Below are 7,244 nucleotides of genomic sequence, written 5' to 3'. Positions count from 1 at the left end.
ATTGAATCCTTTTGAAATTATTTAAGTTTGTTTCATGGCCAAGAATATAATCTCTCTTTGTAAATATTCCATGTGCTTTTGGAGAGAATGTGTATTCTGTTGTTTTTAGGTAGAGTGTCCTATAAATGTGAATTCAGTAAAAAAATAAAAAATAAAAAAATAAAAAAGATTCCCAGGATATAGTGTGGGTAAAATATTTCATCTTTGAAAGTACAGTCCAATAATCTTTATATGTAATAATACATATAGAGTGTGTATTGTTTGACAGACACTTTGCCAAAACTATTATTATGCCTATTTTACAAATGGAGAAATTGGAACACGAGAGGTTAAGTAACTTTCTAAAGGCTACACACTAGTCTACGGCCATACCACCCTGAACAAGCCCGATCCCATTTGATCTCGGAAGCTAAGCAGGGTTGGGCCTGGTTAGTACTTGGATGGGAGACCACCTAGGAAGACCAGGTGCTGTAGGCGTAAGAAATAAAAAATAAGGGATTGTAAGCTGACAAGGTCCTTGCAATCTGTGAGGTCAACCAAAGGCTGCCTTGCCTAAAAAACAATAATAATAAATTATTTTTTAAAAAAGGCTACACACTAATCACTGGTAGAACTGGGATTCAGAACCAGAACTGGGATTCAAAAGACTCTTAGACACTATATATACTAGTTCATCTAGAAGATTACTGTCTATACCTTAGATTTAGAATCACTGATTTACATGATTTTTCTGAACATCTTGTAATTGAATAAATATGAATATTATTTTTAGCTTGTCGTTTCTGGATCAAATTATTTCTAACGTCAACAAGGAATTAATCTTTATTAATTATTAAGCTCTGATAAGCTCTGAATATAGATTAGGAAACTATGTCTCAAGAAAATAGAATACCATATATGCCAAACTATATGCAGTGTTTGGTAATTTTCTTTATCAATTTACATACAATATCAATAAGTGTGACCAAAATTGCAGTTTGGGTTTTATCCCCTCACATGATCTTTTAACAAAAAAGAGGTCACACTGCTGTCTGAACCCACGTGTCACTTCCCAGCAAGAGTAATTGAGAACAAATGTTTCTGAAGCAATGTCCTTTGATCACGGCAACGGAAGGGAGAAAGCAGCTTTATGTAGGGATGTTCTGTGCAGGTGGGGTCTATTTTTAGTCTCTCCAGCTATCCATGTGAAATGGGAGCATACAAGACAATAGATCCTCTTACTAGTGCACAAAGAGAAAGCTCCTCATTAAACAGGGGCTGTAATTAGAGCACAAAGCTGTCATCCTTGGCTTCCCAAAGCAGCCAGGCTCTCTGATTGGGTCTCACCTTAATGACCCTAAACGTCTACTAGCGTTGGGTGCATGAATGACATATAGTCACTGATGTAATTGCTCTCACGTCACTCAGTGTCTAGGTCAGTAGCCCTAAGGTGCCAGCACTATCAAGGGAGTATTAAAAATGCAAACTTTTATAACTTACTTTCAGAGATTTCACTCAATAGGGTCCAGGAATCAGCATTTTATCAAGGATTCCAGGAGATTCTGACTCAGGTGGTCTGATCGCCATTCTTTATGACAGAAGAGAATGAAGACAAAAGAGCCATTGGATCCCACCCTGGTCTGGATGCCTTTTGATGGACAAAGAAGGTGACCAGACTGTTTCAATGTTCTTGAGGGTGTAACTTCGGGGCCATATTTTAATGGCCTTAGAGGTTGCACCTGAGAATCAGAGTGAACAACCAAGGCCCAAGGGAATCTGACTTTGTAGCATCATGAGGTGGCGACTTCTGGTTCCTGAAGGTGGATGTGATTGCATTGTTCGGATCATTTCATAGGCTGGCAGGGAACTGAAACCCACTTCTCAGGGATGAGCAGGAACTGCGCTCCACGAGGGGACCTCATCCATGCTGTCAGGGCAGGGAGAGGAAGCTGCAGTTAGGCCGTTTAAGGTTCTCCCAGGTTCCGTTATCAAGCCAGCCACCATATTAAGCCCATTGTCTGTTAATGTTCTAACAGCAAGACTTGGCAGAGAGGTGGGATGCTTGTCTGTTCAATTGAGAGTCCTGGTCGGGTGGCTTGTTTCTCTAAACGCGTCCTCTTATCAGACGGCATCGCCTTTAAAGTCTGTGCTCTCGCGCATCCTCACACTCGCCTGCACCCTGGAGGAAAGGGACCCCATCCTGCCGCAGCTCAGCTGTTCGGAAAAATTCTCCGAAGAGGGATCCGATAGTTACATAAAACCGGAAAATTCTGATTCGGCCAGAAAAACTAGAATTTCCCCCTCGATAATGCTGGAACTAAGAAACCTGCCGACTGGATTGACATCGATATCGTTTTAATATCCTGCACACTTCTCCCCCGCAGTGGGCCTCTGGCTGACTTTCAGGGACACCAGAAGAAAGAGCCCTGCACAGCGCTGCTGCATTTATGCAAGGGAATGATTTAGACGGTCATCCGCTTTTTCACGCCGTGTTTTCTAAGTTTCACGTAAGAAATTTATTTCAAACTTAAGTGTAAGGAAAAGATTTCCTTTTGCTGATAAACTGGCATAACTCTTCTATATTTTCTAATGTCTGGATATCTCTTCCAATCATAAACGTGACTGTAACTTTCTCTTTTATCCATAGTTCCTTCAAGTCCGATTGGCTTATTTTTTTTTCTATTTAACTGTGAATACTATTTATATTATTTTATATCGTTTCAAATCTTTTATAAAATTAGATAGGTAGACAGACAGAGATGGATAGTAGATCATTTTTAAAAATTAAAGAAGATGGGTTTCTTTCCCCCCACCATTTGCTTCGTTCCTGAAAATTTTAGACTGTGTAGATTTAGCCACTTATAGTGCCATACTATTAGTAGTTGCAGTATTTCTCTGCCTGTTGATTTGATTTACATGCATAATATCTTTACTGCTCAGCATTTAAGTGACAGCTCCATTATTTTAATCTTTAGTTCAGTGGTGACCACGAGCAAGAGTCACCATCTTTAGGTAGTAGAAGTAAAAATATTTCAAAATGAGAAAGTACTGTGCAAACTTCTTGACCACAGAAATCAGCAGCAGCTCTCCACAGTGGTGCCGAAGGTCATGTTTCAGGCCTTGCAATGCCGGACTTGCACTTCAAGGAATGAGCTGCTTCTCCAGAAAGAGAATGTATAATTTTTATTGGTTCTCTCGGGTAGATGACAAACACGCTAGGTTGCCATGTGGTGGAAAAGAATCAAATGTAGATCAGCATCTCTTAGGTACACATTTGTTAGCTGCTGAATATTCCATAGAAAGGAGAACAGTGAGAGAGAGTAAGAGAGAAAAAGACAAATATATATGTATGTATATGCACACACATATACATGTATTCTCTCATTCTCTCACTATTCTCCTTTATATAGATAGATAAATAGATATCTGTATTTATCCCTATCTCTATATCATTTATCTATCATCTATCTATCTATCTATCATCTATCTATCTATAGAGTGAGATCTATATCTACATCTATATATCTATATCTTCTTACTTTACTGGACTCCAATTGTGTGCTCAGGCATTCTATTAGATGTTTACAAATGTTACCTCATTTAATCTTTACCATAATCTGAAAATAGATATCATTATACTTATTAAAAAACTGAGGCTCAACGATGTTAGGTAATGCACGCAAAATCACAAAGCTTGGAGATGACAAAACCAAAATTTGAACCTGGTCAGTATGTCTGTCCCCTAGAATCTATTGTAATGACGAGTGAATAACAATGCATATCTCTATTGTCTATCTTAAATGATCACTAAATAGAAAATGGACAGAAGAAAGTCTCATTAGTAGACTCAATTAACATGAGACTTAGAGGAGCAATGAAAACCACCAAGAAAGAGTCAGATGTGCCAACTTTTATTGGAGCAAAAGGTTTGTTAAATGGATCCCCCCACTTTGAGCACCCCATCTTACTCATCTGATTAACAGTTGACTGTTGTGCTAGATCTGAACTTGAGATTGAGTCTTGAGAGGGAAGAATGACATGAGGAGACTGCTAACTGTCTACTAAGGTCCACTCTCCCCTTCTTAATGTAGCTACATCATGGCTACCCAGCTAGATTTTATGTTCTAGCCTCCCTTGTGGTGAGGTATGGCCATGTGACTAAGTTCTCACCAATAAAGTCCAAGTTTTGGACTTAAGCCATGTAGACGTGCTCTACTCTACCATGTTTTCTCCCCTACTATTGGTTGCTCTGGGATAGAAAGTGGAAGAAATCCACCTTTGACCATGTGAGGGATGCATCCAAGGAATGATAACACAATGATTTGAGAGGAACCTTGGAAGAAGTCTCCCCGCTTTCCTTGGACTGCCTACTTTGAAGCTGTCAGTGGAGAGAGAAATTTCCATATACTCTAAGGGACTGTATTTCATGGTCTCTTTTCTGACAGTTGTTTAGCATGATCATAACTTAAACAGGAATGAAATGGTTTGGAAAGACTCCCTGGAGAAACGGACTTGAGTTGGACCTCAAAATATTTATTAAAGATTAATCAAATAGTGAGGAAAAAGGCAAAGACAGAGGAGCAAGGATGTTCTTGATAAATGTCTTTTAATGGTTAGATACTCCCTTGTCCATTATAAAATAGAACAATACAACCTATCCTTCATGCAAGTCTCATTTTAGGACAGAACAGAATCTCTCACAAAGTATACAAAACGAAACAAACCTCCAAATGCAAATTTTCAACAAAAGTAAATATCTTTACTTTTCATTAAAGTGTCTAGACCTGGTTCCTCTATCCACATTTTGGGGAATGTTTAATGGAAAAAGAGCATTAATGTGGTTCTATTTGTGGTTATATAAAATCATAGGATAAAACTAACTTTAATTCTATGCTGCGACTGAAAAAAACCCAAGCAATTACAATTGGACTATATCTGCACTATCCTTAATTATGTAATTCTTTATATTTTATCTTTTTAAAAGAGATGTTTTGCTCAAGCCATGATGGAGTAACTGGCACCAGACTTGCTGTCCTGCCATGAGCAAGTAGAAAACTGTTTTGAAACATTAACAAGGCAAAATATAGCACTGATATCCTTGTGAGAAGGGAAACAAAGAAAGTGAGCCCTGCCATCACCCTGGCTTTCTGCCTGGAGGCATTTTTTGAGCCACAATTCAGCAGGAGAAACTTGAGAAGATCATGGGCTTCGTGAGTTAAGGAAACAGAGATTAGAGTCTGTTGGGGTCAATTCCACTGAGGTGAGTGGAATTGGCAGTGGGAAGTACCAGGGAGGAGAAGACAATGGAGAAAATAATTTCCAGATATACGTGTGAGAATACCTTAGTATTGTAGAGCATTAAATTGCACACACAAAGGGTAGAATTCTATGAGGCCAAGAAAAAGAATGGCATCGGACTTGTATGCTAAACGATTCCACAGTTCACACAGAGTGGATAGAGTTTCAACTTTCAACTAGCCAGACTGAAGTAAAAGTGTTCAGTAGAGACCCCTGAGGGTCACGGTTTAGTAGTAGGGTGAAACCATCCTGAAAGTAAGTAAGTATAGAGATTTAGGGCAACGCAAGATTTGCCCTAACATAGCTTTAAAATAAGCTTCAAAAGAATCAAGCAGATCCTCAAGTAAATTTAGTACATTTGAGAACAAAGTTTAATGCTCTTTAAAGAAAATAAAATCTAGCACTCGAATCATGCTAATCACAAAGTGTAGTTTCCAATAAAAAATTACTAGATACTGGAACAACCAGTACAATGTCATTTGTAATTTGGAGAAAAATACATCCAAGATCAAATAGCCCAATATTGATTAAATAAATTAAATTTAAATGGAAAATAGTAGGCTCAAATGGTTTCCCTGGCAAATTCTATCATACATTTAAAAAAGCAATAATATTAATTCTTCTCAAACATTTAGAAAATAGAAAAGAGAATACATACCAATCAGTCTCATAAGATCAGCCTTTCCAAAAACATAAATATTATATAAGAGAAAGAAATTGCAGAGTAATATCTCTGATTACATAGATGTAAAATTCCTTAACAAAATATTATCAAATTGAATCCAGGAGTATATAAAAAAGGATAATGCATCATAACCAAATGGGGTTTATTTCAGGAATAAGTTTATTTAGTGTTTAAAAATCAATATGATTTACCATATTTAAAAAAAGGAGAAAAAAACATAGGTGATTATCATGATTATCTCAATAGATGCAGAAAATCATACGACAAAATTTAACCCTCATTTTCATTAAAAGTATCAAGAAAATAAAAGAGACAGTAGGTTCCTCAAAGTGCTAAAAGATAGTTTCAAAAAAACCTGTTAGCGTGATTATACTTAACGGTGAAAAACCAAGTTGAGGAAGACAAAGATGTCACCGTCACCACTTCTATTGAACACTGTACTCAAAGTCACAGACAATGCAATAAGATAAAAATAAATAAATACAACTCAGATTAATTGAAAAATATAACTGTCTTTCCTTGCATGCAACATAATCATGTATATAGAAAATCATAAGGAAACCACCCAAAAGCTACTAGAACTAATAAATTTGGCAAAGTCTTAGGGTTCAAAGACAATGCAGGAAATCAATTATATTTTTTTATATTAAAAATAACTATTATTTAATATATTATCTAAAAACTTGAGCAACTTAGGAATAAATTTAACAGACTATGTGTGAGATCTGTACTCTAAAAAGTGAAAAAAAAAACCACCTTGAAAAAAATGAAAGATGTAAGTAAATATAGAGATATATCATGTTAATGGACTGGAAAACTCAAATATGTTAAGGTATCAATTTTCATTGTAGATTTAAAAATTTTAAAGCGTAGGTTTCATGTTGACTTCTTCCTACAATAAAATAAAAGTCAATTCTACCAATTGTCATATAAATTGAATGCTATGCTAATCAAAATCTCAACAGGCTTTTTTTGTAAAAATTAGCAAGTTGATAAAATTTATATGGAAATGCTAAGAATATGGAATAGTCAAAATAATTTTGAGAATAAAACAAATTGCGGGACTTATAACTATCTGATTTCAAGACTATAAAGTAACAATAATCACGATAATGCAGTATTTGCATACATATAAGATGTATAGATAAATGGACTAGAATAGGAAGTTCAGAAATAGACCACATATGTATGATGAATTGATCATTTATAAAGATGGCAAGGTAATTTTAAGATAATCTTTTCACAAATAGTCCTCGAATACTTGAAGATACATATATTAAAT

General features: G+C 36.1%; 1 non-coding gene across 1 annotated transcript; it reads left to right on the top strand.

Moving 5' to 3' along the window:
• The first annotated feature begins 358 nt into the window (after nt 1–358).
• Nucleotides 359–477, top strand: LOC120614714 (5S ribosomal RNA). Its single transcript, XR_005656055.1, has one exon. It is a non-coding gene; the product is annotated as a 5S ribosomal RNA (ribosomal RNA).
• Nucleotides 478–7,244: the final 6,767 nt, after the last annotated feature.

The sequence above is a fragment of the Pteropus medius genome, unplaced genomic scaffold, assembly GCF_902729225.1.
Source record: "Pteropus medius unplaced genomic scaffold, Ma_sr-lr_union100, whole genome shotgun sequence".
In the NCBI taxonomy this organism is placed as follows: domain Eukaryota; kingdom Metazoa; phylum Chordata; class Mammalia; order Chiroptera; family Pteropodidae; genus Pteropus; species Pteropus medius.
This window is presented reverse-complemented; position numbering and strand designations above follow the sequence as displayed.